Source organism: Pelophylax lessonae (genome assembly GCF_965119305.1).
Source record: "Pelophylax lessonae genome assembly, chromosome: 1".
NCBI lineage: Eukaryota > Metazoa > Chordata > Amphibia > Anura > Ranidae > Pelophylax > Pelophylax lessonae.
Window position 1 is genome coordinate 144783817 of NC_138768.1, and position 9697 is coordinate 144793513.

The 9697-nt window shown below is 44.4% G+C and overlaps 1 protein-coding gene across 1 annotated transcript in view; it reads left to right on the plus strand.

The window, feature by feature from the left end:
• The window catches only part of ATG10 (autophagy related 10), a gene marked incomplete at its 5' end in the record, with an annotated part of 249305 nt that overhangs the window by 179601 nt on the left and 60007 nt on the right, over nt 1-9697 (plus strand). The gene's annotated exons all lie outside the window — the stretch shown is intronic.

The window sequence follows — 9697 nt, forward strand, 5'->3', positions numbered from 1 at the left end:
CCGCATGTATCTGCACAGCAGCGCAACACACTTCAAATGAAGTTAAGAAAAAGAAAATGTGCATTGCATCACTTGCTACCACAGCAACAACACTGACACTAGCTTGCAGCATGCAAAATGCTGCATTTTACAGTGTAGGCGTGAAGGTAGACTGAAAGCTGAGCTCCAGGTATGGATTTTCTTTGCAATGTTACATCCGTCCACCTTGAGCCAATATAGGTATCCTGTACATGTTCCATACCTGTGGACTGCTGTGGTAGCAGAGGATCATTGTAGTAGTCAGCTGTACTACAGTAAGCGCATTGAAAAATGAGTTTTGGCCATTTGAGAGTGTAGGGAGAGTAGGCAGAAAGGGAGATGATCCTGGACTGGACAATGTAGAGAAAGAGTTGGCAGAGGGAGATGATCATAGATTGGAGAGTGTATAGAGAGTATGCAGAGAGAAAGTGGATCCTGGACTGGAGGGTGTAAAGAATGTGCAAAGAGGGAGTTGAGCCTGGACTGGAGAGTGCAGAGAGGGAGTGTAGGCAGGGAGGGAATTGATCCTCGGCAGGTGGTGTAGAGAGAGTAGACAGAGGTTGATGGAAAGTACAGAGAGAGTGGGCAGAGAGGGAGCTAATACTGGACTAGGGAGTGTGGAGAGAGAGTAGGCAATGAGGGAGCTGATCCTGGACAAAAGAGTGTAGATAGAGTCGGCAAAGAGGGAGATGATCCTGGACAAAAGAGTGTAGATAGAGTAGGCAAAGAGGGAGATGATCCTGGACTGGAGAGTGTAGAGAGAGTAGGCAAAAAGGCAGATGATCCTGGACTGGAAAGCATAGAGAGAGTGAACAGATAAGAAGATTATTCTGGACTGGAGAGTGTAGAGAGGGTAGGCAGAGAGGGAGATGATCCTGGACTGAAGAGTATAGCAAGAGTATGCAGAAAGATGGTCCGGACTGGAAAGCGTAGAGAGAGTGAACAGATAAGAAGATTATTCTGGACTGGAGAGAGTGAGAAGAGAAGGAGATGATCCTGGACTGGACTCGGGTATGTACAGAGAGTGGGCAGAAAAGGAGATAATCCTGCATTGGGGAGTGTAGCGAGAGTGGGCATAGAGGGAGCTGATCCAGGACTGTAGAGTGTAGAGGAGTAGGCAGAGAGGGAAATGATCCTGGACTGGAGAGTGTAGAGAAAGTAGTCACAGAGGGAGGTGATCCTGGACTGGAGAGTATAGAAAGAGTTGGCAGAGGAGATGATCCTGAAATTGGGAGGGCAGTGACAGGAGGCAGAGAGGCTGAACCTGGATTGGAGAGTGTAGAGAGAGTAGGCAGAGATTGAGGCGATCCTGGACTGGATATGGTTGAGAGAATATAAAGAGAGGGAAGTGATACTGGACTAGATAGTAGACTGAGGGCAGAGAGGGAGATGATTCTGGAGCCTTCCCCACTGGCAGAGTACAATGATTTGTGTTGCTGGCTGTAGCCAGGGATGCCTATTGTTTGGGAAACCCAACAGGCTGGTTGTAGACAAGTGATCTCCAACATCCTGGAGTTGAGAGCAGCATTTCAGTCTCTCCTAGCCTTTGAGCATGTAATCCAGGGTGAATCTGTGCTGAGAACACTAGACAATATGACAGCTGTGGCCTACATACAGAAACAGAGACCTACAGTCTCCCTCTCACACCAATTCTTGCATGGACTTAGATCAATTTACAGCAGCTATTAGCAGTCTATGTGCCAAGATGGAAGTGGAATACCTGTCCAGGAAAGCCCTGAACAACACCTGCTATTAGCGCAGGTTTTTTCGGGACCTAACAACCTGGTCTTTTCTTCCAGAGGGGGTCCTAATTGCCTCCCCATTTAACACCAAGTTGCCATAGTTCCACTCCAGGTATCATCACCTGCATGTGGTGGGGACAGACACAATAACTGTGAAATTGACCTTAAAGACAGCCTATGCTTTTCAACTAGTCCCACTGATTTTCATCTTCCTGCGGAGATTGTGGCAGGAGAGAGTGACAATTTTGGTGGTTATTCTGTATTGGCCCTTGTATCATCTGCTCCTCTTGTTGAGTGTCAAGAAGCCATTCTCACTGCCAGTGAGATTAGACCTGTTGACCCAAGGGCCCATTCATCATCCAGCTCCGTAAAGGCTCAGGCTGATGGTCTGGGTCTTGACAAGCAAAGTTTGTTGGATCTCGGGGGCTCTTCTAAGGCTCTGAATACTGTCATGAAAGTAAGGAAGACAGCACCAATAGTGCCTATATTAGGTTATGCAAATTTGCAGAGTTTGCAGCTGTATAAAAGTTTCTACAGTTCTGGAGTTTCTACAGACGGGCTTGAGTTAGGCTTTTGCGTAAGTTTGCTGAAGGCCCACAATTCAGCTATCTTCTTCCGTGGCACCTAATGGGAAACCAATGCCTTGATTACACAGTTTTTCAAAGTCACAACTTGTCTGAATACCGCCCAAAAGCCTGATGTTCCCAGAATGGACCTCCTGCTGGTGCTGCACTCTCTGACGTCAGACACCTTCAATCAGCATAACTCCCTGTGGTACCTCTCGCTGAAGACAGATTTTCTAGTGGCAATCACATCAGCTATGAGAGTGTCAGAGTTGGGAGCTCTTGGGTTTAAACAACCCTTTCTCATATTTTCTCAAGACAGAATTGTACTAAAACCAGTACTTGGGTTTGTGCCTGAAGTAGACTTTAGATTTCACATCACACAAGATTGTCCTCTCTATGTTCCATTTGGGAAATGCCCAAGAAGTAAGCACGCAGATAGGGGCTGAGCCTTGAGAATCAGCAGCTGATATCAGGAAGGCAGAGCACCTGTTCATCATTCAAAGTAAAATACGTAAGGCCTAAAGGCTTCTAGCAGGATTATCGCCTCTTGGTTGGTAGAGCTCGTCTCCTTGACCTACAATTGGAAGAGGTTGCCTGTGCCAGAAGGGCTCACAGTGTACTACACTAGAAGTGTCCCAACCTCGTGGTTGGCAGCAGTTCGTGTGTCCCCAGAGACAATCTGCAAGGCAGCTACATCGGCCTCAATACATATGTTCTTGGCTCATTACTGCATAGAGCCAGCAACAGCTGAATTTGGCAGAGGCATCCTGGCTTCGTCTTTTTAGCCAAAATGAAAGTGCCTGTAGCATTATCCCTCTCTTGTGTGGCTAGTTATTTCCCAGATGTGCTGATATGGAGCTGTCAGGGAAAATAGAAGATTGAACGCCAAATACTTACTGCAATTTTCCATTTCTACTGAGCTCCATGGCAATACAGCTCCAAACTAGCTTGGTAGGACTCGTTATGGAACATCGAGCCGCAGGTGAGACACAAATTTATCAAATAGAGTACTGATAGTGGGAAGAACCAGGGCCCCTACACAGGTGTGCTGCCATAGAGCTCGTTGCGAAAAGGAAAATTTCAGTAAGTATTTGACATTCAATTTTCTGTTATTTTGTCTGAGAGATAAGCCCTACCGACAAAAGCCCAAACCATGTGAAGCATTGCTACACAGCCTGTGTATGTTATGAGTAACTATTTCTGTGTACACTTCTGCACATTATATGTAAAAGTTATATATGTAAAGAAAACCATGGTTCTTCTTATGTTAGCATTCGCTGATCATATTCACACCTGACCATTTTGTAGCTCAAAGCTTGAAGCCCCAAAACGATAAACATCCAAGATCCCATGGATTTCAAATGTGCCTGTTCACACCTGAGTGTGGTGTCGCTTGAGACTTGTAGCTCGAAAAAGTATATGAGCTTCTTTTGAGTTACAAGCTTCAAGCATTTTTTGCCTCAATAGACTTTAACCGGTTGCCGACCGCCGCAAGTACATATACTGCGGCGGTCAGCCCCGGCCAGGCAAAGTGACGTACCGGTACGTCACTAGCCTGTCACTTCCTTGTGAGCCAATAGCGGGCGGGCGCCCGCCCCAGCTCGTTCACTGGGAAGTCCGTGCGTGTGACTGGCGGACCCGATGTCTGCCGGTCACTCGCGATCGTCCGCCGTGAAGGGAGAAAGGCAGGCGGCTGATGTAAATAAGCCGCCTGTCATTCTCCCACTGTTCCTACACCAGTAGCCATGTCCAATCACAGTAAGAAGCATGCCCCTAGGGACACACTTAACCCCTCCTTCCCCAATAAAGTTAACCCCTTCCCTGCCAGTGTCATTTTGCAGTAACAGTGCATATGTATAGCACTGATTACTGCAGTAATGTCACTGGTAACCCCAAAAGTGTCAAAAATGTCAGTCAAGGGTCCGATCTGTCCGCGGCAATGTCGCAGTACCGCAAAAAAAATCATAGATCGCCGCCATTACGCGTTAAAAAAAAACCACCAAAAATGACAGAAATCTTTCCCTTAGTTAGTAAACGCAATAACTTTTGCGCAAGCAAATCAAAATACGCTTTTTGCAAATTTTTTACCAAACATATGTAGCAGAAAACAAATTGGCCAAAAATGTTAAAAAATTTCGATTTTTACATTTTTTTGGGGGAATTTCATATAAAAAAATGTGAAAAATATTGTTATTTTTGCAAAATTTACGCTCTTTTTTTGTTTATAGCGCAAAAAGTAAAAATCGCACAGGTGATCAAATACCACCAAAAGAAAGCTCTGTTTGTGGGAAAAAAAGGGCGTCAAATTTGTTTAGGTACAGCGTCGCACGACCGCGCAATTGTCTGTTAAAGTCACGCAGTGCCAAATCGCAAAAAAAGCCCTGGTCAGGAAGGGGGTAAAATCTTCCGGGGCTTAAGTGGTTAATGGGAATGCCTGAAAAAATGTGAAAACATCTGCGCCAACAGTTTGCGCAGCGCTTTACAATCTGAGGGAAGACAATACAGTTACAATACAATTCAATACAGGAGGAACTAGAGGGCCCTGCTCGTTAGAGCTTACGCATGGTGATGCATTCATTTCTAACTGATATTCATTATTCTCACTGTGGAACAAAAAAAAAACTGTTGCTGTACTCTTTGGAATGTTCATCTATATTTTGAGTAAATAAACTTTGGAATAAGAATGAACCTGTAAACACCTGAATAGCTTATTTGTATGGCAAACAAAGTAGTGCCTTTTTATTTCCACGATAAATTATTTGTCCTATTTAGCGAACTGTTCTCTTTCCTCCATGTCCTTAGTTTAAATAGAAAAACTAGTCTGATTATAAATAGTCTACATTTTATTCTAAAATTTGTTTTGTTTAAGTGACCCAAAAATTATGTTTCTGTTAGAAAGCATGGCAAACGTATTTGTAAATTTAAAAAAAAAAAAAATGTTTTTTTTTTCCCATATTGTGCATTTTCTTTTTATGCGATACTGAAGAAAGTAACAAACAACATAAATAAAAACAAACTAAAAAGATAATGATTAAAAAAAAGCATATAATTATAAATAAAGGATAATGGGGGCTAATTAGGAATTAAAAAAAAAAAAACTTTTTAAATAAGATTTTTAAGTGATGTTTTTGTATTTACTAGTATTGTGTCTATATATAAATGAAATATAAATACAAAGAAACAATAATCATTGCATTTAGCCCCCGTTCACACTGGGGCGACCTGTCAGGCGACCTGGTCGCCTGACAGGTCGCCGTAGGTCGCCTTCCATAGAGAAGCTGCGGACCCGTTCTAATAGGAGCGACACAAGTCGCTCCGACTTAGAAAAAGGGTCCGGAGCTTCTTTGGGGCGACCCGGAGCGACCTGCATAGACTTCAATGTTATGAAGTCCGTGCCGGCCGCTCCGAGGTCGCGGTGCGAGCAGCCCAGCAAAGTAGCGTCGCCCCAGTGTGAACGGGGCCTTACTCAATGACACTTTCAGACAACCTGCACGTTATTTTATACAGGAGAGGCTGCATTTTGACAGCTGCTCCTGCTGTGTAATACCAAACAATTACCTTCTGTCAATTTTAATGGCTGCATTGGGGCAAGGGCAGAAGGAAAGGAGGTAGACATTGGAGGTGTGTGCTACATTTTTTTTTTCCTTTTTTTTTTAGGTTGCCCAAATACATTTTTATTTTAAATCAACTAAGGTGCAAAACAAGTAAAGCAGCCACACTCTATTTACAAAAGGCTATCTGCTACCAGCATGCTGCAGAGAAGGACCCTTACTCTCTGTAGGAAAGCAGTGGTCTCTCTACAGAGGGCCAACTTGTCTCCTACAATGTCAGACCTATAGTTCTGAACTCAACAAAGCCCATGTTCCCCTTAGTTGGAAAGTTCTAGTTCTGAAGGTACCCCTTCCACCACACATAGGACGAGGGTCCTTCTCTGCAGCATGCTGGGAGGGGACAGGCTTTTCTACTCCGCTATGGCTGCTTTCTAAGGAAAACAAACTGTAATACTTTGAACATGTTTTGATCTGATGAACCTGTAATATATTTTGCTGGTTTTTGTTAGGACTACTCTCCAATGCTAGCCTTGATAGCTATAATGGCTGTCAGTAAGACTCCATTGATTTCTATAATGAATGGAGACTACCACAAAGACTACTGCATGTCAGTGTAGGCCCACAAATAAGCACACCAGGAATTTGTGATTTTGGGCCACTAACTTGCTGTTTATCATAGAAATAAATTAAGACCCACAGACATCTGCTGATAGCCCAGTGGAGCAGATAAAACGTCCTCAGAGATTTGCACCAATGTAAGGGGATCCTTTGTGCTTGTACGCTGCTGTGGCGATGTGTCAAGGTCTCTGAGACCAGGGAAGCTTGGATCTTGTTAATGATGGCTTTACCTAACAGTATCCCTGTTGTACAAAACACATCCTCTAATACCTGATCTGAGCTGCAGTATTCATGGCAGTTTAATAAAAAAGATCTCCTATCCCTCGTATATGTCTAGAATATTGTAAAAAGTTCAGCTAAAATAGGTACTCTAAGGTCAGGTAAAGACAGGCTGGTGTTGTTGTCACGTCCACAGCTTGCCCAATGCCAGACAATGTATGCACCCTGTAGGACGCTGACAGTAACATGAAAGGAAATGTGCACTAACCAGGCTCAGCAGCATTCAATCCACTTCCCGTGCCATATCAAACCACCCTGGGCTCCCCCGGAAAACTCTATGCAGGACAGCATTCTTGCCACTAAATAAGTCTACTTTGGAAGATGAAATTGTTTTTTAAAGAGACATTGTCACCTTGTCCATGCAGGGCAAAATTACAGTGTTTGTGCAAGGCCCTCCATAGACTCCCTCCTTCATCTGTCACGGGCAGCACTGAAATTTCGAATGTCAGGAACCAGGGGGTAAAGTGATATCACTTTCTTGTCGTGTCACTATTTAGGATAGTGCAGTAGTACGGATCCTCCTGGTGAGATGCCAGTCCTTTCTACCCGATCTGATGGCCGGGGGCACCGTGGTCTGTAGGAGAAGATGATGTCGGCAGTCTCCTATTTACTTCTGGGTCCCTGGCGGAGGCCGTGAAGAGACACACAGCGTGGGGAAAAGCGTGTGACGTCAACAGGTAGGTAGGCAACATGACACGTTTCTGATGCGCACTCTTTCTTCAGGTGTGTCTCTTTACGGCCTCCGCCTGGGACCCGGAAGTAAACAGGAGACTGCCGGCATCATCTTCTCCTACAGACCACGGTGCCCCCGGCCGTCGGATCGGGAAGAGCGGACTGACATCTCACCAGGAGGATCCGTATTAATGCACTATCCTAAATAGCCTGATGGTTTTTGGCTTCTGTAAGTTGCCACTTGTCTTTTTATTATGTGCTACATTAAAAAGTTTTACACTCAGAGGCGCTTTTCTGTTTTTCTTGTTATGACAGCAGATAGCTACCATAACCCTGGTATTTTCTTACAGGGCGGGCGGTCCTCTTTCACATAAAAGTGGTCCCAGGGGCGATTCGCCCCCCCCCCCAGTCCCCCCCGCCGCTTCCCGGTCATTTTCCCTGCTTACCGGAGCTGTTGGTAGCGGGGAAAATAATCCGGTCCTCTCAGGTGCTGTGCAGGAAGTTGAGTGAGGGCAAGATGGTCCCCACTTGACTCTATGGCCTTAGAGAACCAGAGCGACATCATATGTTACTTCCTCCCAATGGCCTTAAAGGGTACATTTTCTTTCTTGCTGATGTGATCTCACATTAAAGAGGACCTGTCCTGCCTATTTTTATTACAAGGGATGTTTTGTTTACATTCCTGGTAAAAGGAATAAAAGTGATCAAAATAAATAGAAAGTAAAATTAAACCCCCCCCCCCCGTTCCTCTGAACTCGTGCGCAGAAGCAAACGCCCACATATGTAAACGGTGTTCAAACCACACGTGAGGTATCGCGGCGATCATTAGAGCGGGAGCAAAAAATCTAGCCCTAGACCTCCTCTGTAAATCTAAACTAGTAACCTCTAAAAAAATGTAACGCGTCGCCTATGGATATTTTTAGGTACCAATGTTTGTCTCCAATCTATTTAGTCAGTGTAATATTATCTTTGACATTATAGAAAAAAATTGGGCTAACTTTACTGTTTTCTCATTTTTTACTTAAAAGAAATGTAGTTTTTCCCAAGAAATTGGGTTTGTAAGACTGCTGTGCAAATATGGTGTGACATAAAGTATTGCAACGATCTCCATTTTATTCTATAGGGTCTCTGCTAAAAAATAGATATAATGTTTGGGGGTTCTAAGTCATTTTCTAGCAAAAAATACTGCCTTTAACTTGTAAACAACAAGTGTCAGACATAGGCCTGGTCCTTAAGTGGTTAAAACAAATCCAAACCTTTACAATCACTTTAAAACTGCATGAATTTTTGCCTTAAAAAAAAAAAATCAAACCATGCAATGTTCAGCGAGTTAAATATTTATGTTTTGAGATATTTAGCACTTACATTTAGTGTTATTTTTTACATTTTATTTTCTCAGGCTAACACTACTAGAGAGAGATTCTACTGCGAATGAAGACACTAAAAAATATTGTGAAAATATGAAAACTATCTTAGTGTGCCTTCATGCGCAGAACGATCTCTCTCTAGTGCAATGCTTGCAAAGTATTTAGATTTCCAAGCTAAGGGGATACATTGTTTTCTTAATGACCAGCGCAGAGTTCCCCTTGTTGTTATTTTGCACATTCCTAAAATATCAGCTGCCAATATCAGGGGTGTCAAACTCAATTTCATAGCAGGCCCCATCAGCATTATGGTTGCCTTTAATGGGCTGGTTGTATCTGAAAGCAGAGATGTCCAGAGCACACCACCCCCCCCCCCCCTTACATCAAATGTCAAGAGCCCCCCCCCCCCCCACTATCAGAAGTCAACAGTCACCAAACCTGCCTTACATCACAGTGCAACCCACTTACTTGCTGCCTTGAAGAAGCTGGGGTAGGAGCTGGGAAGCAAAAATTGCGGGTCTGGGGGAGGACCAGAGGAGGGAGGGTGTCAGCTGGCTGAGCCTGCTGAATGCTGAGACCAGGGGAGGCAGATACGGGGGGTTCTGTGACTGCACGGATAGGTTCAGTATCTGTCGGAGGAGTTCTGTCCTTTCTGCTGGGATGGGAGCAGAGGACCCTCTCCATGGCTGCACAGAAAAAAAGCAGGATCTGGCGGAGGAGTTCTGTCCTCTTCACAAGGTTGGGCGAAGATAAAGGGGATGCCGTAGCTGTAGGAGAGGTGCAAGGGCCACATAAAATGGCCTGGAGGGCCGGATTCGGCCTGCAGGCCTTGTGTTTGACACATGTGGCCTATACCATGAGATAAATAATGAGTGTTTTGTGTGATC